Source organism: Carassius auratus, chromosome 13 (assembly GCF_003368295.1).
Source record: "Carassius auratus strain Wakin chromosome 13, ASM336829v1, whole genome shotgun sequence".
NCBI lineage: Eukaryota > Metazoa > Chordata > Actinopteri > Cypriniformes > Cyprinidae > Carassius > Carassius auratus.
The window spans coordinates 12,984,546-13,011,942 of record NC_039255.1 but is presented as its reverse complement, the minus strand read 5'-3'; the positions used below and the strand labels follow the sequence as shown (position 1 = coordinate 13,011,942).

At 37.5% G+C, this 27,397-nt stretch overlaps 1 pseudogene; it reads right to left on the bottom strand.

The window, feature by feature from the left end:
* LOC113113255 (bifunctional heparan sulfate N-deacetylase/N-sulfotransferase 2-like) overlaps positions 1-27,397 on the bottom strand; it is a 109,485-nt pseudogene that overhangs the window by 22,446 nt on the left and 59,642 nt on the right.

The window sequence follows — 27,397 nt, the reverse complement described above, 5'->3', positions numbered from 1 at the left end:
AATACAATCTCACACACACACACAGATTGGGATTCTATAAAAAGACAGAGTGCAACTAAATAGACCAGAACTCAGGAACTTGACAGGATCTTTACAATTACTATTTTTAACCGGATATACCATATTAAAAACAAGACCAGCGACAGTGTGAAAACGCTTGATTAATGTGATGAAATACAGAGTCTGTTATTTCAATAATTAAGTTAATGAGACTTAGAGTTTTGCTTTCACTGAGTTGGCCAGTGAGTCTTCACATACATTTAAAACACTATACCACCATATGATCAGATTTCATCTTTTTCATGCTTTATAAGAGGATTATAATAAAAAATGTATATACACAAGCTACTGAAAAAAAAATACAGTTATACAATGGCTCATCTAATGAATAGGTAATCTTCTCCTAATTATTGCTATGGCTTTGATCAATGTGTGTAACCATAGTGACAAATAACAATAATAAATACTTTGTATAGCATCATTAATGATTATGGGCTAGATTTACAAAACATTGTACAATGCAGTCCCTATCTTTTACAATGCAATAGGAAACCAAAATTAGTGCTCCAATCAGGCCTGGCAACTGCGCTCTGCTGCTGTGTAAAGACTGTGCAGAGAGATGTGTGTGTCTCAGAGTAGGTGTGTGTTAAGTATACAGAGAAGGGAATGGCTAAAAATGTATATATTCAGTGCCAGATGTCAAAGTGGCCAATCATGACCAGCTCCTGTCACCAGTGTCAGCGTCACATGGGTATTTAGAGATTTCTAATTGGTCACACTGTGCAAAGACATCGAGAAAGTCAAAATGACAACTGACAACAGATCAACTCTCGTCAAGTCACAAATCCACAGACCGCCCACGTTCTCTACCTGAGGTGCTTCAGTTATACAGTGCAACAAAGAAAAAAAAAAAATTCCTTCAATACGAAGCCATGCTGTCACAGCTGGCCAATCAGGGGCTTACGCTAGGCGTGAGAAAAAACAATGGGTAGTGTTTTTGTGTATATGAGAGCGACCTTACCAACCTTTCTCTACTCCAGACTGTTTTTCTGTTTTCCTTGCCCGGGCTTTAGGACCCTGCCACATCCCCAACAAAAACTGTAAAAAGCCTCTTTGCAGTTATCTTTTCACTTTCTGTCTGAGGAAGATGCTTGCCAGTATCCAGTATCCTCCAGTATTCACGCCGTGATCATTCGCAGCATGCAACACAAAAGTCCTAGAGGACAAACTTGCCTAGGTATATTTCTCTCCAACACACAAATACAGGCAGACAACATTATACAATCGAGGGGATGTGCATGCGAGGCCGCTCTAATGAATCTTTCCTTGCTGGGAGGTCTGAATTAGACAAATCAAAATCTGTAATGGACCTTTAGAGCAACATCTTGTCAACCGAGCCCTCAATATGAGGTAATGTCTCTCCCTTGCACTGGGTGTCAGCATCTAAGTGAAGATGATGTCCTTAGAGGTACGCAGAGTCGGTAAGGTGCCCGCTTAATTGGAAAAGAGCAGGAAGGAGGACAGGAGAGGAGATGGGGGCGGGGACAAGGTTCAGGGGCCACAATTCTCTTCCTGGCAGAGCTGATGGTACTAATACAGCGGTTCTTAATTCCAGTCCTCACGCCCCACTGCTCTACACATTTTGTACGTTTCTCTTAGTGCTTCAGATGTTTGTTCTATTCGAACGTAAGTGCCCTGCGAAGTGGACATCACAGGATATTCCACCATGATTCCAGTTCAAAGCAAACATATATGTTCCAATCCAAGTGCACTGAAGTGTGCAAGATGTGAATTTAAATTGTATTATTTACAGAGGTATATGACGTCACACTTGTCCGTGTGTAAAGACGCCGCGCAGCACAAATCAGTGAATGAATGTTTGAAGTGAGGTAAACTTCAACAGATTTCCCCTGCTCAGGGTGTAGGGAACAACGAACAATGGGAACACAGTTCATGCGGAGCTCACTTCTAACGAGCTGATTATCTGAATCAGGTGTGTTAATAAAGAGACGTGCAAAATATGCAGAGCAGTGGGGCGCGAGGACTGGAATTGAGAACACACACACACACACACACACACACACAGACGAGCAGGCTTTTGTTGAGCATGGTCACTGTGCAGCTTCACAGAGCAGGACACTGAAGCATTTATACTCTCTCTCTCTCAAACATTCAGAATACAGAGGTCACAGAACAATGACAATCATTCAAGTACACTAACATATCCGCTCGCAAGAGAATATCTGCATCCGCACGCATTTGTACACCCACACACAGGCAACACAATCAGCAAGATCAATACATAAACACATATACACACAGCGCATGTTGATAAGGAATATCTCTGAACATCTCTACAGCTGTAATTCATAAGGATATGCAGATCGAGCTCAGGGGTGCACTAAACAAAAGATCTCTGCATAAACTAGTCATAAAATGTATCTGATCTTCTATTAGGACAATTAAAAAACAGTCTGCCTAAACTGATTTAAAAAGGTACACTGTGTACACATTCACAGGGCTGGGTGGAAAAGTACAGTATGTGAATCTCTAGGCTAATGACTTTTTCGAAAGCTAATTGGACTCCGTGAAGCTGGTGTCTAAACAATGAGATCAGTTTGTAGGTGTTGGTCACAATTTTTCCTGCATCAGAATTTTTTAATGGTGGAAAAATTAAAGGGCAAGTTCACTAAAAATGAAATTGTGATATATTACTCATCCTTATGTTGTTCCAAACCCAGAAGACTTTTGTTCATCTTTGAAACACAAATAAAGATATTTTTAATGAAAACTTCTGACCCTTCACTGAAAGCCCATTCCACCAAAAATACTTCAAAAAGTTCATTAAAAAATTGTAAAAGAAATCCATATAAATTCTTCTGAAGAGATTTTATTGCTTTATATGATGAACAGATTTAATTGAAAATCAAATTTGGTAAAGAAAAACTCAAATGTATTTGTCTGACATGTGAGAACAGAATAATCCGCACTGGTTCTTGTGCATCAAGCAAGCACATCTGAGCCTTCATGTTTATATGGATTGCTCTTACAATATCTTTATAACATTTTGGTTGAATTGACTTAAATTGGAGGGACAGAAATCAATAATCAAATTAATTAAGTAATTGAATTTTATTTTTTGGGAAACATAACCCTTTAACTAGACAACACGGGCTACTTGTCATTGTTTTAAGGATACAATTTGAGTATTAATAAGAACAGCTGCTGTAACAGGAATTTGTATTATAAAAACACTTCTGATGTTAAGCTACCAATTTCAGAACTGGTGCAAACTGACAGTTAATTTGGCTAAAAGTATCACTACATAGAGTTACTCACCAACAATTAACTGTAACGAAAGATGGTAAGCAACAATACCCAATTCATCACTGAAATTTTAGATTCACAAAGTGAAAATGTTCTATCTATTATGAAATGAAACTCCCCTCATTTCCCGAGACTCATTTTCTAGTCTAAAGTTAAATCAAATCAGCATCAGAGGAGGGGGGAAAAAATGACAGCTCGCCAATTGGCTAACAATGGCCCGTGTCATTACCATGACAGAGCTGTGCTCAGCAACTCAGCTCATATTCTCTCTGAGCAGAGGTCAGAGGGGGACGAGGAGCACATTGAGCACCCGTTGCACAATACACCTGATTCTATACAGTAATGGTCGCATTTCTCTCTGCCAGCTCTCCAATCAATGCCATTCAGCTTCAATCAATTCTTTTATACCCCATTCAATGGATGGGTTATTAGGAGTACTCCTAGTGTAGACAAAGTGTCTGTAAGCATATGACAAACAACAGAAGGCAGCTATCAGTGTCTTTTCATTTGGTTACATAAAGTATTTCTTACTGTGCCAAATCATTATCAATATCTGGGATCCAGGGTTAATACCCACAAGCTGTCAGTTATACATTGAAAAAAAATAAAAATAATTGTAGCAGAGTGAATAAGAACTAGGAACAGAGAGGCAGACGATGACAAAGGAGGACAACTACGCACTGATGCAATCTCCACTGAGCAAACAATATCAAATGAAGATAATCCCGCTGCACTCACTTTGTGTCTCTCTTATAAAACACAGTCTCCAGCGTCTACATAGGTGAGTGTTAATGGGAACCCGGTTGCATATTCACACCAACAGAGATGAGTGAGAGGACAACATCAAAGACCTGGAGAGCTTGTATTCTCTATGGAGATCTGGCTTATAACCTGCCATGGAAGAGTGCATGTGCTTTCGGCAGCATTCGCTCGAGAGAGACACATAAAAGCCCCTTTTGGTTCTAGGGTCAATTACATTTAAATTTGACCAGCTCGAGGTGCACTAAGGCTCAATACGCAATTCAAACACACGCATACTTGGCAAATTCAAAGAAAAGTCTAGTTAGGCTAAATAAAATGTGACTTTCTGAGCCCTCAGAGTAGGCATGAAGCGATTGTGTGGCTCAGTCACAGTGAGGCGAGAAAAAACTTGCGTGTGTGTGCTTCATTCACTGTAGTGGAATTAAGACTGTTACCATGCCAACAAGCCACTTGGAAGTGAGAGGTGAAGATTGTTTTGATATGAGGTGCTAATTAGGGCTGGGCGATATGGAGCAAAAAATATATCTTGATATATTTTGCAATATCTCGATATGCGATATATATCTCGATATCTTTACAGGAAATATAACCCCCCTAAAACTACTGCAAAAACAAATATGCCAAATATTACATGTTTAGGGCCCTATGAAACGTCTATTTTTTTCTTCACCGTATGCTTTATTGTTACCTATTCTGTGTATTTACATTTTTCTGGTTGTCAAATGAAGGCATAAAACATTTATTTAATTTATCTTTTAATTATTTAAAATTAAGCAAACTTTATTTTTTGGTAAACAAAGGGGATTTACTATTAAAAATAAAACATGGAAGAAATGTTGTGTGATTATTCCTTAAAAAAATATGTTTATTTCATTTTAATAATAGTATTAGTGAGCTATGTACATTCTGCTGAACAATAGTAAAATATTTCTGCCAAATACTTTTATTTTGACGGGTTTACCTTTACAGTTCTGTGTATGTGATACTACAGTCTATGATGTGATATGAGCTAGTTTTACTCAAATCAAATCTCTCGGTGCAGTTCTGGAGATGTTCCTCATGTGTTCACATCTTTATCAGTGAGAGGAAAGACGCTGAAATCAGCGCGAGCATCACGCGCTTCCGTGTGTTTAATGAATGAAGACGCGCTTCTGCGCCATTCGTTAACACAGACACGCAGAACATGCAGGATTCCTATTTAAATAGACTTTTCCGGGTTAATATTTGCAGATATTAGTCTATATCGCGATTTGATTTAAGTGCATGACCTACTTTTGATAATTCATTCAAAATTTAACCAATTCCTTGACATTCCGCGTTAAACTGTAAATACCGTTTTTATGACTGGATTCCGTCCGCGTTTTCTGCATCGCGGAAATCATTGGGCCCTACGTTAGACATCTGCCTTCTGTTCGTCCTACGCCTTAAAACCAAAGTATCTCCATATAATGGAGCCAGTTGTCCTTTTGTTTTTAGACTTTGTTTTTTAGACTAGTTCTATACACGCGAAGGGAGTGGGGACAAAAGCAAGGAGGCGGGGGCGAGCGAGCGGGGGCGAGCACAGCACAGAGAAGGCAAAGAAGCAAAGTGGCGGAATCAGAATTAAATATAAACAACATATCGATATATACGATATGTCAAAATCCATATCGTGTTTAAAAAAATATCTCGATATATTTTAAATATCGAGATATCGCCCACCCCTAGTGCTAATGAATAATGATGATAAATCTGATTAAAATGAGTGATGTACAAGGTTCACACTATTAATTCTGCATCAGAATTGTACTGTATTAATAAGATGGAAATCAGTTTGTTAAAAGTTTCCGGCTTGATATAAGAGTGAAACTATGGCACGAAAAAAAAAAAAAAAAAAAAAAAAGAGCAAAGCAGCAAGTTTTCTTTTTGGGAGATATATATTTGCCATGTTGATATATTTAGTACCACCGTCACAAAACAAGAAACATTTTAAAAGAAAAATATATACATAATTTTATATATTTTTTCTTAAATGTTATAATTTTTTTTTTATTGTTTTTACAACAATAGCTGGAATTCTATTATAATTTAACTTTTACTAGAAAATGTTTCCATATGGTGATTTATTTAAAATGTTCAAGCCATTTTAAATTAATTTGAAACTTTAAATTTAAAAAGAATATTATGAAAGAACTTTTCAATATAAGTCCACTACATCGTTTTACCATATGACCAGTGCTTTAAGTAGCGGAGTATTTTTTGTACACAGTGCCGCGAACTGTCAATCCCTCCTGAACGCGTGCATCACTGTCCTCCTCACAGCTGCAGCAACTTGCGCTCTCTTCATCAAGCTTTAAAACAAAAAGGGGATAAAACGGTCGTATTGTCTTTGTGCATATAGATTATTTCAATAAATGAATATCTAAATTCGTGCCTAGCCGCCTACGGTATTTTTTTTAGAACTTAGAAAAAAGATCCTGCAGCCAATGAGCAGCCGACGGGGGCTGGTTGCAGAACGACTCAACCTCGGCAGACAGTTTTTAATGTTTATCAGACAATAACTACTCAAGATTTTGCTTTAGTATAATTTAGACAATTAGGGCCAGATTCGGGATTCGGGACAACAGTTTCGATTTCGGGACAGCTGGTCACCCTGCCTGAAAGAGCTACTGCATTACTTCATTAGTCTGAACCTGCATCTGACCTGCAGCGATATGACGGGGTGTCAGCCAGCGAGTCATCTGATTTTGACCGTTTTGTTGTAGTACTCAGAATCTGAAGCCAGGAGAGCAATTTTTTTTTTTTTTTTTTTTTTTATTAGAATTTTATATACAAGTAACAAAAGAAAAAACAGACAGGAAAAAATATACAGAATAGAAACCAAAAGCAAAACCAAAAATGGCTCCCAAATATCTGAAAATTTATTAATTAAGATATCATGCCATCATGCCATAGCGGACCTTCTCCATATGCAATATACCAATGAGCTCACTTAACCAGATCCTAAACTGAGGCGCAGTATCTGACTTCCAAAGTTTTAAAATCATTTTCTTTGCAATTACCATTCCATACATAATTGTGCTTTGCATCGAAACTCTGTAAAGAAGGAGAAACCCCAAACAAAGCAATCATTGGGTCAGGTGCCAGGAGAGCATATTAAGTGTTGTTCACTGTATTTGAATTTTTGTGCGCGTTTCACAAATTCTCTCCGGCCACGTTAAGTTGTTACTGACAGCAACAAAAGCAACGCATGCGCTTCTCACTTGTAAAAGTCATGGGTGTGTGGGTGATGTAGTCTCTGCTCTCGGTGGGATGAATTAGGAAGCTTACATTGTGAAGGGCGCTCTGAAAAACGGCAGCACTGGCAAAGGATTAAAACCTCTATTAAAACAGATGTCCAAATGAGCGTAACGGTACGCTAAAAGCACGTTCCTGGCGCACGGAGAGGTGGCGGTACGCTGAAGAGCTATATTTGGAAGTGGCGGTACTGAGTAACGGTGCGTACCGGCCCACTTAAAGCACTGCATGTGACACATTTCATCAGCAGAATTCAAAACAATGTTCAATACATCACAGAAAACCAAATTCTTATTATATAGGGTCATCTGTATTCTTAAGCCTTGGAAACCATCACATTTAAGAAAAAAATAATTAATGAAATAATGAATAAACACAAATGTAGGCCAATTATCCATAGCTGCTTGATAAAGTCAAGATTATTTCATTGATCAGTAAAAAAAAAAACACTTACTTCTTGCAGCTGGTCTTGATAAATCAGTCAGTATATTAGTGGATTTGTCCTGGGTGGAAGTGTGTGAATCTCAGCGTGTGTTCAGACACCTGTAATGAGGACAGCGAGGACATGCGGTGAGGGTTTGATAGATTGACACTTTTGCAGTCAATATTTGCACTTGCTCATTTGCCAGGTGTCTCCGTCTCAGACAGTCCACTCTTCTCTCCTAGACTATGATCTGATCATCACTACAGAGCTTTGTGTGTATTGACAAACCATGCACTGATAAGAACCCTCCCCTTGACCAATTACAGTCCGTCACACTTACAGGATTCACACTCAGACAGGAGAGAGATCCAGAAAAAAAAAAAAACCTACAAAAAGAGGTGAAGTTAAAGTCTTTTAATGACTCTCTAATGGGAGATTTGATCTCAGACACTGAAGCTCGACAAATGCAAAGAGTGGATGAGACATGTGCATACATATTTGAATTGACTAGTCGGTGGACTGCCTGAATGGTCACTAGAAAAGCCATGTATAAATAGATTGCGCCATGTCCAACAGACTCTAAACAGATGCATTTCTAAAAAAATATATAATTGCAAAAGTTATTTTTAAACTATAATACAGTATAAATGTGAATATAGTAATAACAATCACCATTTATTTATTAGGGCTGTCAAAAAAAAAAATAGAATTTCAAATATTCATCGAATTTAAAATAAAAATCCACATTCGAATGCAAAAATGTCGCATTCGAATTGTAGATGTCCGTTAAGCAGACAGCTTTAAGGCCCGCCCCAGATATACTTCACATTCCATGTTCTGTTCCGTCTCTCACACAGCCTCGTTCGCACAGCCTTCAGGAGGCAGACGAGCTCGATAAGCAGTACCACTTCTGTCATCATTCACCTCGTGCAGCGCTGTACGCAAGCCCTCATGATGAGGAAAACTTCATAATGCGGACAGTGCACCAATGTGGATGGTCAAATTATACTTTGGCGCTTTATCATTGGCGCACGAGATGCGATAACAATATAAGCGACATTGCATTATAATGTTTTTGTTAACATATACAGTTGAAGCAACTAGATGCAGCGCTGCTGCGGTGTTCATTCAAAATATTGCGGAAAAAGAGAATGTGGAGAAGATCTTGTTTACGTCAAAACTGAAACCAAGCCATTCACACAGAACGCATATTTCACGCATTTTTCACCGTTGCATTCGCGTCTCACACAAGAGAGCCGCATGTTTAGAAAGCCATGTGAAATTAAGGTGTGTTCAGTTTTTTTTCCCCAAAATAAAAAAATCTACTCAATTATAATTGGTTTATAATTTTTTTTTTTTTATATTAAGCACTTTTTTTTACAGTCATTTTCATATGCTTTGAATAAACGTGCATTAGTAATATTTCGCCCAATGCGCCCTCTTGTGGCCTCAGAAGAGAAGCCAAAAGCTTTTCTTCACCCTAACTGAAATTATGCATTTTAAATTCGAATATAAATCGAATTTTGATAATATTTAAATAGCAAATTAGAATTTTGTTTTTTTTTTTTATTTGGTTTTGGTGTATAATGTGTAACTTCTGACACACCTGACACACACGTGGAAAATGTCCTTTAATCTCTTCAAAACACCTGTGGATTCTGCATGATAACAGATCATTGCTCGCAGCAGGTGATCTAAGGGCTGACAGAGATGATTTTCAATTGTTGAAGGTGGTTAATGTGTACGTAAATGGTGCTTTAATGCCAGTGGAAACAATGCTTTAAGGACAATGAATTGAGACATGCAACTTTGAGACCGTAACAGCGCAGTGCACTAAAACATTCATTGAGATGTTGTAGATCCCAAATCTTTGCATCAAAAGCATAAAAACATCATCTTCCCTAATCAACTAGCTCGTTGATAGATAGCTAGTAACTAGTCAACCATCCTGACACATTACAACACACATTAACACAGCAAGAGCTAAGTAGCACGCTTGTCTCTGACATCCGCTGGAAGAAATGCATACTTAACATTATGAAGAGTGAAATAAAGATATACGGCCCAGATCTGGCTTTCAAAAACAGAGACCTCATGGTGATCTGTCTCATAGTGCTCATGGTGCTATCTATGAGAGCATTTATGCCGGAACTTTATTCTTTGGCTGGTAACGCACGACAGGAGGCAGAGAAAGAAAACAAGGACACATGGAGAGAGAGAGAGAGAGTGTGTGTGTGAGAGAGAGAGAAAGTGAGAGAGAGTGAGAGAGAGACAAGAGATTGGGCAGAAAAGACAACAGAGGAAGTACCCAGGAAAGATCCTTTGTTCTTGCTGACGCAGATTGAGATTTTAATGTTTAATGGATCTCAGAAAGATGCAGATCATCTCTCACAAGACCAACAGAGGAAATTCTACCATGATGTCAACTAACAACATGCCTGCACATGGAAGTAGAGATGGGTCACAATGTTGACAACAAATCGTCTAACATTTAGTTGATTGGTTTACTTAGATTTTTTTTTTGTGATATTTTTAGTGCCTGTTTTAATTAGCATTCTGACAGTGTGCTGTATTGTCACACAGTAAACCCTCTCTGATAGCACTGCATTTATTTATTTTTTTATTCTCTTTAAAGTACAATCGCTACAGCCGTAAACATGAAGAATGACATGTTTTTAGTTGCTGTGTTGCATCTCACGTTGTTTGCCCATCCTGCCACGTGCGCTGCAAGACAGAGCGCTGTAGAAGTTAAAAATAGTCTGATTTTTCAAAAGCGTCTCAAGACCCCTGTGTTCTGTGGCACTGAATTTAGCGGTTGATTGGAAATGCCCCAAATAAGGAACGAGTCAGAGATCAGGCAAACCTAAAACCAGACCAGATTAGTAGACTAGGCATTCAGATAACCCAATGACAAGCTGATTTGAACAAAATGAGTAGTTCTGCACATTCATTACATGGACATGGACAACCAGAGGTTAAAAGAAGTGGGAAGTCATTGATTCAACCAAAACAATAAAAAAAAAATCAAGTCACCATTTAAACCAAACATTTCCAAAAATGACATGGATAGTTAAACCGCACTCTTCCTGTCTCTGCTTCTCATACACTAAGTAACCTCTGTACAGTGTCAAAGTCCCAGCGTGAGCCATGTTCCACTCTCCACTGACTAATTCAATATTGATAAAGAAACTCAACGAAGCACGGCTATCAGGGCTGGAGGATTCCCAGAAGCAACAGTGAGCAATCTCCCAACTCAACCCTCACTACATGTCTCTCCTTCCCATTTTGTTTCCTGTACAGTCCTTGCTTTTTTATGATTACCATACTAGTGCACCACTCAGTATTTCTGCAGAATAATACAGTATAAAGTGGAATTTCACACAATGGTAACTCCCCCTTTTGCATAAAGAAAAAAACGGATACATTTTGCAAAATGTATTATTTATTTTTATTAATTTATTATTTTAGAACCGTACGTTGCTGTACTGTGACAATTTTGAGGCAATTCATGATATGCTCTCCCCAATCTCTAATTCATTCTCACAATCATTGTTTTCTTTCCTGTATTTAAACGTGTTTTAAAATGTAATCGTCAAAAAAATGTCATTACATTACAAACAATTAATAAGAAATGCAAAATATCATTTACGTTTTGTGGGTGAGATATGATTTAGACACGTTCTTGGCGGATTTCCAGAAATAATATCTGCTGTAATTTAACATAATTTAAGACAAGATACTCTGTGTTTAAGACATTTTAACCCCAAATGTAATTCACAAATAATGAAATTCAAAACATTTGAGTGACATAGTAAATATCAGTAAATGTGTAAATTGTGCACTCCATACTACACCATCTGATTCATCCATCTGCACGTCGTTAGCCATAGCCCACCCCTAAACAGTGTCCCCCCCAGCTCAGCGTGATAGAACAGAGTTCATGTAGGCACTTAATTGATTGGCTAAAATCCCTAAGCCTGTATGCAGTGTGCTGATTGGTTGAGTGTTTGACAGCAATGGAGACACTTATGTCAGCCTGTAACAGCTCTGCATCATCAGACAGGAAGAGGACAAACACCATCTATCCCCTCATTATGCAGTTTTCCACTCACTGCCAGTTTGCACATGCCAAAACACACAGAAGCCTACAGAGATCTAAAATGACCTTTCAAAGAAACCCAGCTCTCATTTCTCCCTCACTGCACCAGTGGTGAGTGTGAGTGTGTGTGTGTGTGTGACCGTGTATGGTTGGCTGTGACTCATCGCTTCGGCAGAAATCGTGAAAAAGTGGTGTAACGTTGACACCGGTCCATGTGCAATGACAGGGAGAAGATTAGAAAATCATCATTTTGAAGATTGTAGAGGGCTGTGCTGCTGTGGCCACCCTCAGAATCATGGGCATAATTCATAAATAAAAGATGAGTGGAGGGAGGAGCGATATAATAAGCGAAATACCCTTTTAAGATGCTGCAATCCCAGTTGCATTTGATAAGCGCTGCTTTCAATTTGTGGGCTGCACATGTGAGAATTGTGCCACACGGGGGCCATGTGAATGATTTAATCATACCTGAAACTAAGCCACGTGTAAGAGAGATGAAGAAGAGAGCAACAGTCCCATCACAAATCAGCTGCTCTGTGAGACAAGGCGAACAGAGGAACAAATAAAGCCCACTCAGAAAACACTTTAAATTCATCAGTGTGATATGTGAAAGTGAAACAACAATTTGTTTAAGTCCTAAAATAAAAAAGGCTGTCAGAAAAGCATCACCACAGGACAGATATGGCCGGTTTAGCTCTCTCACACATCCCTGATGCCATTCTGTCTCTCTGAAGGTATTCCATAAAGCAAAGAGGAGAACCTGTTGTCATATGATCTCCTTACCTTGACAAATACTGTCACTCTCTTCAGCACTGGACACAGCTTTTTCACACATCTGCCTCAAAGACAGTACATCAGTGTAGACCCATCCATCCATCCATCCATCCATTCTCTAAACCACTAGCCTCATTTGTTGTGGGCAAAATGTAAAAAAAAGCAAAATAAATTTTAAAAAGTTGAGAAAAAAAAATCATTAAAAAAATATATTATAATTTTTTTTTACATTTAAATATTCACTTGCATTCAACAATTTGGGATCAGTAATTTTTTTTTTAAATAAATTAATTTTATAAAACATGGTTGTAATAAACTGACCAAAAGAGACACTAATAACTTTGTTAAAAATAATTTCTTAAATATTTTAAATAAATGCTTTTATTTAGAACTTTTTATTCATCAAAAATGTATAAAATGTAGCATGATTTCAATGAAAAAAATCATGTAATATGTTTCTTGCGCACCAAATAAGCATACAATGATTAGAATGTTTTCTGAAGGATCATGTGACACTAAATATTTCATTTTGCCATAAGATTTAGTGACTATTTATTCCCGTTCTACAATTCATTTAAAAAAATATATATATAAAAAAAGAAAATCGTTTTTTTAAATTGCAATATTTCATATACATACAAACTTTTGAATGGCAGTGGAATACAACATTCAAAATGAACGCTGAAAGCACTGATAATATTACTTAAAATATTTCATAAAAGAGCTGCTTCTTACACTCTCATGTGCTCGTTGAGTCATCTCGGTTGCAGAGCTTGTTGTTTGATAAAACACAGAAGGATCCCTGCTCATAAAAAATGAACATTTAATCCCTATGGAACATCACAACATGTTCAAAGCAAATGTTTTGAGTTTTACTTTTGGAAGCAGGTAGAATGTTTTGGTGTATGCCAAGGAGAAAGCAACCTCCACCTTTACCAAAGCCGTATGTTTCCTGCCAGGAATCTAAATCTGCAAATCAATTTTATAGGTCCCAGTATCGGGGGAAAAAAAGGTTGTTTGGTTGTTTAGAGCCTTCAACTGGAGCAAAACCAGGATTTTCAAGTTTATATATATATATATATATATATATATATATATATATATATATATATATATATATATATATATATATATTTGGAGCTCATCAGAGAATTTGGACGAGTTATGCTAGTAGGTTCTGGACAATTCAGCTAAAATTATTTGAATAGAGGCAAATTTCCTAAAAATAAATGAGCCCAAAAGTGCCTATTTCTGATATCTGGAAACAATCAAATGAGATTTGAAGAGAAAATGATCTCTGCTTCTATGTAACATGGAATAAAGGAAATCACATAGAGGTTTCAAAATACATGAGTTAACAATGAGAGAATTTTCTTTATTGGATGAATTATCCCTTTATTGGATGAATTATTTACTTAAAAAAAAACAGGTATCCAGGGAGGCTCTTCATAAAAACCCTTTCAAGGGCACTGCAGCACGACCATGGGTCAAAAAAGCAGCTCGACTCTTGTGTAGGTGGGGACACTATAAATGTTCTCTGTGGGGAAGCAAATCTGTACTTCATCACATTAACAATAATAATTAAGAGAGAAATAACGAAGAACCACCACATCAAAAGTATTCCAAACTACAGGAAAACAGAGAAGCAGAAACCTAAAGGACATATAAAGACAGAAATGTTCATCAAACAGCCATGACAATGGATGACCTTTTGACCTCCACCTCCTCTGACCTGCCCTTACATCCCATTAACTAAACTACTCCCATTAGAGACCGTCAGAGCGCTGCTTAAATCAATGCTCTGCTGAGAAATCCAGGGGAACATTCCTGTGTGGTTCACAGAAACGTAATGACTTTATTTCATTAAGATGCGCTCCCAATCAGCTGACTGCTATTTTTAGAGTGGTGATGGCTCACACATTGTCTGTGCTTTACTTTGCAGACGGGATATAAACAAAAGGATCAGCTGAGGAGTTGAAGATAACATACTCGTTGCTTCGTGGACAGAAAGGTAGGAACAAAGGCAGAGAGAGTAGAAGGGCTGAATCCAACAAACACTCTCTCCTAAGTGACATGATACCAACTTCTTGGTTTCGCCATCTACAGCTCTTCTCAACCTCTCCATGTCAGACAGAAAGAGAAAGTGAGAGTACGTCTCCAAGGAGCCGAGACGAAGGGGCAGCTCAGTCAGCTGTGCAGGTAGAAAGGACGCTCCTCCTTTTCTCAAAAAGAAATTTTTCGCTGGGGCTCTTGGGATTGGGCAGAGCTTTTGATCTGACTGGATCAGTTTGGTTACGGGGTGATGAAAGAACCAAGGTTGAAATGTCCACTTAGCTATGATGGATGGTTCGTTTAAACCTATGAACAGAACAGTGGTATGGTAAGAAATAAAACCTGGTTAAAATGTAAAGAGCAGAGGCATTTAGTGTCACCTTGGTCAAGGTTAGACACTCTAGAGAATGATGGTGTTAATTCACAAAGTGCTTAGGGGAAAACACAAATAAAAGATTTTTCGATTTTTGTTTTGTAATTTTATGGTCACATTAAAATGACCCCCCCTAGCATTCAAAAGTTTGCATTATTTGTATTTAATCTGTAATGAGAAGTCATTACTCCAGTCTTCAATGTCACATGATCCTTCAGAATTAATTTAATGCAAAAGAAAACAAACAAACATACAAACAAACAAACAAAACCTTGCACCGACCTTTGATCAGTAGTGTATTTACTGTGTGAAGAAACAAGAAAAAAAAACCTTGTCCCTGGAGCTCCGATGGCCTGTCAAAGTTTTATCAAAAGTAAGACTACTTTGTTGCCAAGTTGACAACAGTATCAGTGAAGAACATACAAAAGATGACATATGAAACACTATGTGTGAAGAAGAATAATAAAAATACATGTCAATTCATTATATAACTATTTAGAACACACTAAATACTTGCAATGAAGTGGGCCTTATCGAGACAAAGACGTCTGCCAGTCAAAGTGTATCCCAAAAACTTTCAGAATGTTCTTTTCCACCCACAGAATGCTGTCAAACACAACATATCATTTGAGATGATTTTATATGACAGTTCTTATCAATTGATTGTACTGTATATCCACTGTTGGTAATATTATCATATTATTATATAATTCATTATTTTATATAATATTCAATATTATTTCAAATAAATTATGTTATTTTGTTCTTTCCTAATAAAAGAATCCTAATATATATACACACACACACACACACACACACACACACACAATATATACACAATATATACACAATAATTTTCACAATTTATAAAGAAATGTTTCTTGACACACCGTTTTCCTAATGAATGTTGTTCAGTTGCTTTGACGCAATGTATTTTGTTTAAAGCATTATATAAATAAAGGTGACTTGAATTGAGCACCAAATCTGCATATTAGAATGATTTCTGAAAGATTAATGAGACTTGAGAAACTTGAGTGATTGCTGCTGAAAAATCACAGGAATAAATTGCATTTTAAAATATATGAAAATAGTCAAAGCAGGACAAAAACTGCCCATATCTGAAGAAATAAGTGAAACTGAAGATTCAAGCAAATTCATACAGACTAAACATCCAAACACAGCACACATCATATACTCACACCTGCAAGTCACAGAGCTTGCATTTCCTCTCTGGTTCTGGCTCATTTACCACACTCATATTTTATGTTTACAAAAACACACACATAGATATATCACGCCAAAAGAGAGGTCATTCAGAGGAAAGAGATCAGAGATGGATCAGATGAGAGAAAGAAAAAGGGGAGGGAAAAGACGGCAAAAGAGTGGGATTGAGCAATGAGGAGAGGGAAACAGAGATGAATAAAGGTGGAAGATTGCAGGCGCATCTGTGGGTGACATTGACAAGGCCAACCAGGCGTGGTGTCCAGAGGCAGTAGGACAGCAGAGCTGAGAAATGTGTTCTCCACACCATTGTGCTTGGGGCCAAACACACAGACAGCAATAATTGTCCAAAGAAAGAGCCCACACCTTACACACACACACACACACACACACAAACGGCTTTCAGTTTTTATTATTGGAAGTCACCTAAATTCCACCTCCAGGTCAGACCTTAGTGATTTGGAAGCTGAGGAGCAGAGTTAATATCTATCTCACCACATAAACAAGTAAAGGCTGAGTGCAATACACTGAGACTCGCTAATATTTGAGCCTTTGAGGAATCCCTGACTGACTAAAATTTGACCCAATAAACCAACAAGGACAATAAGCACCTCTCCAAGCCCCTCATTAGCTAAGGTGGAGGTCTGTCTCTAATGCCAATTTAACAACCTTAGTCCTATTCCAATAGCACAGATCCTTCCTTCTCTCTTGCCCTTAAGCCATGCTGCCAGTGTTGTCCATTATAGCCCATAAAATCAGCATCAGGGAGAGATAAGAGTTCCACATGGAGGCTAGAGACAGAGGCCTGATGGAGCAAGCATCTGATGGGGCGGGAGACTAATCCAGCCCCATGCTACGACAGGCCCCAGCTAATCACAGGCTGCCTGGATTAAACCCAAGAGCAGACGCATACAACTCTAGAGGATGATTAGTGCAATGGGAGGTGTGAGCCCAAGAGACAAAGGATTACCTGATGAAAATATTCATGGAGGTTTTCACGCCCCGCTGTCTTTCTCTATTGGTTTCTGTGATTACCAAATGCTGTGTCTCTAAGGGCAGTGTTTTAAAGGCAGATAAATGATAATCCAAGTTAATGTAAGAGGTAAAGCTCACTGTGAGATATGTGTATGTGCTCTAAACCTATACCATCAACCAGAGAGGAAAGTGTGTATTATTGCTAATGGTTTATTCAATGACTTTTTCGCGGTAAAAAGGGCAATTTTACCATAAAATCCAAATAAATAATGTGTATAATATGATGATTATTTTCTGAATGTCAAGACGCACCTATAATGTTGTGTTGCACAACCTGATGCATCGAGATATTCTTGTATTTTATGATTTTTGCACAGGCGCCAGGCAACGATATGTCACGCAAATTGTCTGGTAATAACTCGCTTCAAAAGGTCAGCAGAAAACAGGGTCAAAACTGGAATTGTTTGAACTTCAAGTGTCACATTACAATGCTTGACCTGAGCACAACACGGTGCCGGGGGTAACGCTGTAGCTCAATGCAATGGGGAACACTGAGATTAATCATTTGAAAGGGCTTTAATAAGTAAAATGCTGGCATATTTTAAAGGAGCAGGACTGCTGTTGTGTCGCGATAGCAATGTTGATGGTGACCGGTCTTAAGCCGCAAAACGTCTATCGCGTTAGTTACATCACTTGCTCACCGCTGCACCGACCCCCACCGTCGTTTAGATTTTTTCGTAGTAATAAAAATTATTAAGTTCAGTAAAAGAACAGACATTACAATTAAAAACTGAACGTGGTTGCTCTATGCAGCGTGCTGAATCAGATTTCATTTATCCAGTGAAGAGAGAGAGTCGAGCTGACTGACAAGAAGAGTGATGCGAGACAGACAAGACAATGGCGGATAATTAAGTTAAGAAACTAAATGCAAAAGCGCCTCTCTGGTAAAATTTTGAATTTTGAAAAACCTGTTAACTTTTGCCATTTACCTTTACATTAATTTCTTATTTAATTGGTTCCACATTGTTTGCTGATTTTTACTTTATTTAAAATTTGTGTCATTTATTTATTTTATTTGACATCAAGGTGTATGCCGTGCCTTCAAGCTTTCTAATTCGTTTTGCTAAAAAATATTGTTTGTTATTTATTTGGTTATATATTATTTCCAGTTTTCTATACCTATTTAAACTATTTAATTTATTTATTATTTTATATTAGGCATAGCCTGCCCTTTAGCAATGGTTTATTTTAATTTGTTTTGTTAATAAAAGTTCTGTTTTGTATATAGGCTAAAGTGAGTGTAACATCATATTTTATTGTTGCATTCAAGCAATTGATGCCAAACTGCCGCTAATTGGAAAATTACAGTAAAAAGGACACGGCACTTTTAAGATATTTAAAAGCGAAGGAAAGTGAAGAAAAGAGGGTAAAATTCAAACAAACTAAAAACAAACAATTGCAGCTTTTTGAGAGTGAAAGTAAAATGCGCACGCCACTTTTACAAGCTATTTAAAAGCGAAGGGAAGCGAGACAACGAGGGAACGCCCCACCCCCATGCTGATACCGGTATTACTGGTGTTGTTACATGACAGTTAACTGGTAAGAAACCCTAGTGTGCGCAAATACAAAATTGCACAAAGTAAAGAAATAAAAACACTATATTTCTAAATAAACTAGATTTGGGAAATAGCGGTGTTCAAGGCGGAAAAAAGGTTTTAGGCTAAGATGAGGTTTTAGGCTTTGGTTCTGGGTAAATTAAATGCTGCACTGACAAGCACCGTATCTTGCTTTCTCAACTGGAGAGCAATAATTTTATGGTGAATACACAGCAAAATATGGCACATTTGGACTCCCTGCTACATTAGACACACTGCGTTGAGTGATGACGCATCCCACTTACAAACGCTTTGATTCCACTTGGCAAAGATCAAGATGACGCGTGGAGCCAAAATTTATGGAACATTCTGATTAAAGACTGACAACTTGTTATTCAGAAGAAAACTGTAAGTGGCTCGAAGATTCACAAAAGGGGGAAAAAAAGAAAACAACAAAAAAAATAACTAAGATTTCTGTCCTTCAAACTTGAGTGAAGTTCCTTAATTTCCTCTCTCTGTGTGGAGGTAATGGTGCGGCAGTTGAGACGCAGCGGTTCAATGTGTCAGATCACATCAGGGTAGAAGCATTACCCTGCAGCAAGACACACTCAGAGGAAGCTGCGCTCCACTCACACACGAGTTTTAAATGATGGGATTAAGCAATGAATCTTTGGCTCATGAGAAGAGGGATGAGACAGTCACTGATGCTTCACGACAGACTGGATGCTTTGACTATAAGCTTGTTTCTTATATAGGGAGAATAAGGTGAGGTACAGAAATAATGGGCAGCGTTGGACAGGGAGGTTTAAACATGAAGGTAATGATGAGTAACTTACATCTTTCCCTGATTTAAACTCAGCGAAGTGCCGTTGGTGTAGTCATGCTTAATTCATGCTTCTTGTGGAGAGACAGTCTCACACACTGGGCTTTGGCCCCTCTTGTCTCATTAAACTACTCAGTTGGAATGAAGCAGAGACACAGTGGAGGTATAGCTCACACGGGCACCCACACAAAACATGAACATGGAGCACCACGTTCAAAGCCACATCCACACATTATATACTTACATTTAGTCATTTAGCAGACGCTTTTATCCAAAGCGTCTTACAAATGAGGACAATAGAAGCAATCAAAACCAACAAAAGAGCAATAATATGTAAGTGCTGTGCCAAGTCTCGCTTAGCCCAAAGCTTCTTTTTTTATAAATAAAAAGAAAAACAAGTAGAATAAAAAAGAATAGGGAATGCTAGTGTTATATGGTCTTTTTTATAAAAATCAAACAAGTCAAAAGATTAGAAAAAGAATAGGGAATGCTAGTGTTGGAGGTGTCATTTTTATAATATATAAAAAGAAAAAAGATAGAATAGAAAAAGAATAGAGAATGCTAGTCTCAGGCTCTCTTTTTTAAAGATGACAAGCAGTAAGAATAGAGAGTGCAAGTGTTAGAGGCTCAAGTGTTTTTTTTTTATCTTATTAGAATTTGCTTGCAAAAAAGGGTGAAAAAATTTAACAATTATTTACTGAAATAAAGTTGAAAGATACATATTAGATGTAAAACTCTAAATTAAACTTAAAAAGAAAACAAAGTGTTGCTTTGGCTACTAACTGAAAAAGTTTAAGTTGGAGTAATAAAATGACTAAAACTACAGTAAAAACCAATTAAAGCTAGAGAAACTAATAAAAAATACAAAAGCCTATAGCAAAATCACAAACTTTAAAATTAAAGATTAAAAAATATGAAAATAAAAGATAATTTAACATAATACTATAATAGCATAGAAATAATAATAAAATAAAGCTGATCCAGTACAGTGGACAAATTGTATAAATATACACTACTATCTATATATATATATATATATATAAAAAAGTCTTGCTACTAGTATTTTCACCAACAAAAATTTTAATCTGTTATTTCTCTCTTTTGCTGTAGTGTGTCAGTAGGAAATATCAGTATACATTAGCAAACATTCCTTTTGCCATTAGTTTTTGTTTGCACAAGGAGTCTGACAGCCAGTGCTCCACACAGGGATCTGATCTCACCATCATCGGTCTGTCTGGAATAACATGAAGAAACAGAACAAACTGAGACAGACTCAATCCAGAAGAACTATGGCAATGTCTCCAAAACACTTTAAAAAACCCGGCAAAGCTACAGTACTGCGCAAAGTTTTAGGCACTTGTGTATAAATGCTATAAAGTGAAAAAAATTATGCCATAAATAGACTTTAACTACTATTAACTAAATTAAATCAACATTTTGTATAAATGTAAAATATAATATGTAATTTAATACATAAATATATTTCATTAAACAGTGCTGAAAAACAAGATAAATGTATTTTTAAAATATATTATTTTATCCCATTTCTGTATGTGCTATTTATTTTTATGCTTACAGTCAGTGCAAAGCCCAGTGAATCAGACATTTCAAGGGACATATCATTGCCAGAAATCACTCCAGGGAACTGACACATTCACTTAAAAAATCCCACAATCCACAGTGACAAGTGAGCATTAGCTACTCACTATATGCATTTACTGGAAATGTTACGTTTTCTCCAGTTTCTCAAGACAACAGAAATGGAGGATGAATGCATATTTCATGGTGGCACTTTATTTTTTAATAGCTACAATGAAGAATGATATCAGTCCTGATGTGATATATAGTGATGCTGCGCATCCACATAATCATGTCAGAGGAAATTGAGTCATCAGTGTGCTAATGTTTAGTGGATCAAGGTCTCTGCTAGTGCCTGAATTCACATTCACCACAAACTGATTCAACCATAAAGAACTAGACAGTGAAATGAGACTGTAACTGTCTCTCCTCATTACAGTGAAGGCAGAATCAATATGGCCGTGTGAATGTTTTACACAGGACTGTTATCAGAGCATAATAAATCGCTGTCGACTCATCAGCAGACCAGCCCGTCACTTCAAGCTTATATCACCACATCTAGTTTAGCACATTTATATTTATGCACTAGTCCAATACGCTTTCGGCCTGAGAAGAATGTGGTCTTAATTTCCATTTGCGAGCCTGCTTTTGAGGAGCGTCACTTGAGCATTTCCTGTTTTATTGTAAACCGTCTGCCGTCTTTTCGTGCTCCAATTAAGCCAGCGAGAGTTGAGTCATGCCGGATGAGGAATCCTATTACTTTAGAGACCAGGAGAGGAAGGAAACAGAACAGTGATTGAGTGTTTGGCATTCACAGCCAAACACATTGAGATGTTCCCGAAAAGGGAGATAATTCAAACTGTGACACTGAAGGAGGAAGCAGCAGATATAGAGAGATAGAGAGCGAAAGAGAGAGACAGGAACGGAAGCTGATTATGTACAGATCTGACATCATTTAAGATATTCCTCTTTCTCTCCCTCTCTGAGGCAGTCACTCAAATGAGGCTCAACAGTCAAGATGGATTTCTTTTTTTCACCTTATGGCAATATCACCATTTTCATTCATGGGTCTTATATAAATTTCCATATAAGATCATATTATCTCTGTCTAGAGGTTATATGTGAAAATGATCTGTTTTTCAGTGGTTTAAGCACATACTAAGTTCTACGAAGGTCTGACATAGTTAGTCTGCTGCTGTCAATGAGCTTCAGCCAAATCACAAAGTTCTGACAAAAAAGCCTGCGACGAGAGATCATGATTATACAAGGTACATATGTTGTGGGAAGAAACTGTTGTCAAACTGTACAGACAATGAAACGATATAACTTTTTTCCATTTGAGCAGATTACTGCAGGAGTTAGAGACTCTTTCACTAACAATATTTGCGGCTATAACATTTTAACAGCATGCTGGTGCTGATGTGTGAATGGTAGCAATGCAGACGAAAGACAAACATCCGTCCCACGTGTAAACAATGGATTTAGTATATTTATGGGTAAAGATGAAAAAAAAGCTATTTTATTCCAATATAACAAGTTTCAGGTGTGAAAGCATTAGCCTTTGTTTTTAATACTAAGATTTCTGTTTTAAATGCATTTGAAACATTTTATTCAAAATTTATAATAACCAGAAACGCTTCTTGAGTACTACGTCAGTATATTAGAAGGATTTCTGAAGGATCATGTGACACTGAAGACTGGGGGAATGACGAAAAATCTGTTTGGCCACAAACAATACTGTGAGGAAAATCAATTACAATATATTGTTATACGATTGTAAACCGTGTTATGTGATGTGAGGCGCGGCTTTCGCACAAAACCTATCACACACATTAAAGGCCAACTGTAGCAACAAAAAGAAAATAGGGAAGGAGCTGTGATTGGTTTCCACACCATTCCCATGATTCAAGGGGCAAATGCTCTGTGTCAGGGAACATTAATTGGCCATTGTGGTGCTGTGAGCCATAACTACAACAGTGGCCAGGATACCAGCGAGACTACACAAATATCTATTGTTACATAATGTACAAGTGCAGAAGTGATGAAGATGTTGTCTCGATTGTCTTATGACCACAGAGAAAATGGGGAGAGGAGGAGCTGGCAGAGATGAAGAGAGCTGCGGGGGCTTTTGGGCGTTGCATTAACATTAATTAAGGTCGAATTGATTGAGAGGCGAACACCCTCTCTCATTATAGTACTGCCATTACTCTTAGAATGACAAGTGACAGTGTTTCAAATGAGACTGAGATAAGTCAATGCTGCTGCTGATAGCGGCATCGCTCCGAGATGGCACACGGCTAACAGACAGAGACTTATTAACGACGGCTGCGGTACTTTGCACAAACCCTTGGCTTGTGTCCAAAACCTGAAAAAGTCTACAGCCAGTACAAAGAGGCTGTGAGGCATCAAGGCATGGCTGAATCCCAAGCTTACATTCTGTAAACTACGATATTTCGATACACCAGCTGCTGTATTTTTACTCCACATGTGACATAATAGAAAAATAAAATATGAACCTTTTTTTTTTTTTTCAAATCCAATGTACTTGTTAATATAACTGTGATGTTTTTAATACAAAGTAAAGTAAATAATCTATTATAATTCCATTACAGCTACTTGTATGTTTTTTGGGGAAATTTGTCATCTAATAAAAAATGTGTATATAAAGAACAGACTTTTACTATTTATCTCTCTGTCTATCTATAGTATAAATAGATAGATAGACAGATAAAGGATAGATTCTGGATATTAAAATAGTAAAAAAGTGTTAATAATATCAAACTGTCTGTACAGTTGAGTTGTTAGTTAAAAACAAACAGACATGGCATTTGACGAAGCAAATGAAAGCAAAAAACTTATTTTATATATATTTTTTCACTAAATTATCACACAAAACAGTCAAACTATGAAAGCAGTTATGAAACCATTTCGGTTTCCTAGGCAGCAAGGCAGGTGCCTTCGGTTTCAGCCAAGACAGCAGTGATCTGTCCTGCTCCTGAAGATCCGGTCCTGCTGCGAGCACCTGTTTGTAATTTTCAAGTGAACCCAAAGACCTTGATTAGCTAGTTCAGGTGAATTTGATTAGAGTTAGATCCAAGATCTGCGGGGAAAGTAGACCTCCGAAAGCAAGTCTGAGCCCCCCCCCGTGGTCACCCAAATCAACATCCTGCCTCTTAAGTGGTACAAAACTGATTGTTGTTGAACTGCTCTCCTTCACAAAGGCCAGTAATTATAGCATCTCTGCTTCTGCAGTGGAGAAGAGAAAGAGGTCTCATTAAAGGAGAGAATGAGAGCGAAGCTTAAAGACAGATGAGGATCCGTTGCTGTGAACACAGGAGAGCGAAACTGCAACATGCACCTTCTGTCTTGATCAGCCACCTAAAAAATGCCAGGCACGCATGCACACACACAAAAACACACAGGCGTGTCCTGCTTTGGCCTGTGGTTAACGGCTCTAACAGAGCGTCTTCCCCTCTCCATCTGCTTTGTTGCCTCAGTGGCACTTGGCAGCAGATTCAGAACTCACCAAATCCCTACAAACACCACCATTCACATCTAACACAATCAGTCTCTCACTGTCAGCCGCTATCAGTCATGAGCACGTGTACAGTTTGTAGCTCAACATGCAAGGACACTCAATATTATGCATGTGCAAACTACGGTTTCAAAACGGACTTGGGTTGTGGGAACGACTAGTAAATATTACAGAAGCCCTGAATTATTTGTCTGGCTTCAGGTTCCCAGATCGGATGCGTTCCTTTGAGTGCATCCACACAGAATGTGTTCCAGTGGTCAATGTTTCGAGGACAAAAGAATATAACATTCAGTACTATTATTAAAAGTAATTATTATTGTTATTATTTGTAGTAGTAGTATTACATGGAAATACTATTACTACAAATGTTTCTTCATGATTTCCAAAAAAAGTTTTGTGCTAAACCTGCATTAAGAACCACAAACAGAAGATAACAACAGATTTCAAAACAAAAACAATAACATGAAAACTAAACTAGATAGTAAAGTTTGTTTTCAAACTTTAAGTTGGCTTGAAAAAGCCTGGCCAGAAAGTTAGAAAAATGTAGAAAGTTTGAAAAGCTTAAAAAGTTTTAAAAATGTAAAAGTTTGAAAAGTTAAGAAGTTTAAAAAAGAAAGTGATTAACATATTACTAGCATTATAAGCAAGTGACTACCATGTCGTTAGCATGATTAGCAAAGTTGTTAACATGTTTCTAGCATGTTGAGAGCATGATTTTAGCATGATTAGCATTTTGCTAGCATGTTTCTAGCATGTGAATAGCATGTTTCTAGCATGATTAGCATGTTGCTAGCATGTCGCTAACATTTTGCTAGCATGATTAGCATGTTGCTAGCATGTTTGTAGCATGATTAGCATGTTGCTAACATGTTTCTAGCATGATTAGCATGTGGCTAGCATGTTGTTAGCATGTTTCGAGCATGATTAGCATGTTGCTAGTATGTCGCTAACATTTTGCTAGCATGATTAGCATGTTGCTAGCATGTTTGTAGCATGATTAGCATGTTGTTAACATTTTAGTAGCATGATTAGCATGTGGCTAGCATGTCTCTAGCATGATTTTCATGTTGCTAGCATTTTATTAACATGATTAGCAAGTGACTAGCATGTCGTTAGCATGTTTGTAGCATGATTAGCATTTTGCTAGCATTTTGCTAGCATGATTAGCATGTTGCTAGCATTCCACTAGCATGTTTGTAGAATGATTAGCATGTTGTTAACATTTCGCTAGCATTTTGTTAGCATGATTAGCATGTTGCTAATATGTTTGTAGCATGATTAGCATGTTGGTAGCATGTCGCTAGCGTGTTTGTAGCATTATTAGCATTTTGCTAACATGTTTCTAGTATGATTAGCACGTTGCTAGCATGTTGCTAGCATTTTTGTAGCATGATTAGCATGTTGCTAGCATGTTTCTAACATGATTAGCATGTGGCTAGCATGTCTCTAGCATGTTGTTAGCATGTTTCTAGCATGATTAGCATGTTGCTAGCATGTCGCTAACATTTTGCTAGCATGATTAGCATGTTGCTAGCATGTTTGTAGCATGATTAGCATGTTTGCTAACATGTTTCTAGCATGATTAGCATGTGGCTAGCATGTCTCTAGCATGTTGTTAGCATTTTTCTAGCATGATTAACATGTTGCTAGCATGTCGCTAACATTTTGCTAGCATGATTAGCATGTTGCTAGCATGTTTGTAGCATGATTAGCATGTTGTTAACATTTTAGTAGCATAATTAGCATGTGGCTAGCATGTCTCTTGCATGATTTTCATGTTGCTAGCATTTTATTAACATGATTAGCAAGTGACTAGCATGTCGTTAGCATGTTTGTAGCATGATTAGCATGTTGCTAGTATGTCGCTAGCATGTTTTTAGAATGATTAGTATACAACTAGCATGTTGCTAGCATGATTAAAATGTGACTAGCATGTGGCTAGCATGGCTAGCAAGTGACTAACATGTTTCTATGCTAATCCAGGTAAAAACCAGTTGATTCAGTTAGAAACCAGCTAAGACCAGCTTGACAGTGGCCAAAACCACTTTAAACCATGTTAGAAGTATGTTTCTAGTCTGATTAGCAAGTTACTAGCATGTTATTAACATGTTTCTATGATAATCTAGTTAAAACCATTTGATTCAGTAAAGAAAACCACCTAAAACCAGCTAAGACCAGCTAAAGCCAGCTTGACAGTGGCCAAAACCACTTTAAACCATGTTAGAAGTATGTTTCTAGTCTGATTATCAAGTTACTAACATGTTGTTAACATGTTTCTATGATAATCTAGCTAAAACCAGTTGATTCATTAAAGAAAACCACCTAAAACCAGCTAAGACCAGCTAAAGCCAGCTTGACAGTGGCCAAAACCACTTTAAACCATGTTAGAAGTATGTTTCTAGTCTGATTAGCAAGTTACTAACATGGTATTAACATGTTTCTATGATAATCTAGCTAAAACCAGTTGATTCAGTAAAGAAAACCACCTAAAACCAGCTAAGACCAGCTAAGGCCAGCGTGACAGTGGCCAAAACCACTTTAAATCTTGTTAGAAGTATGTTTCTAGTCTGATTAGCAAGTAAC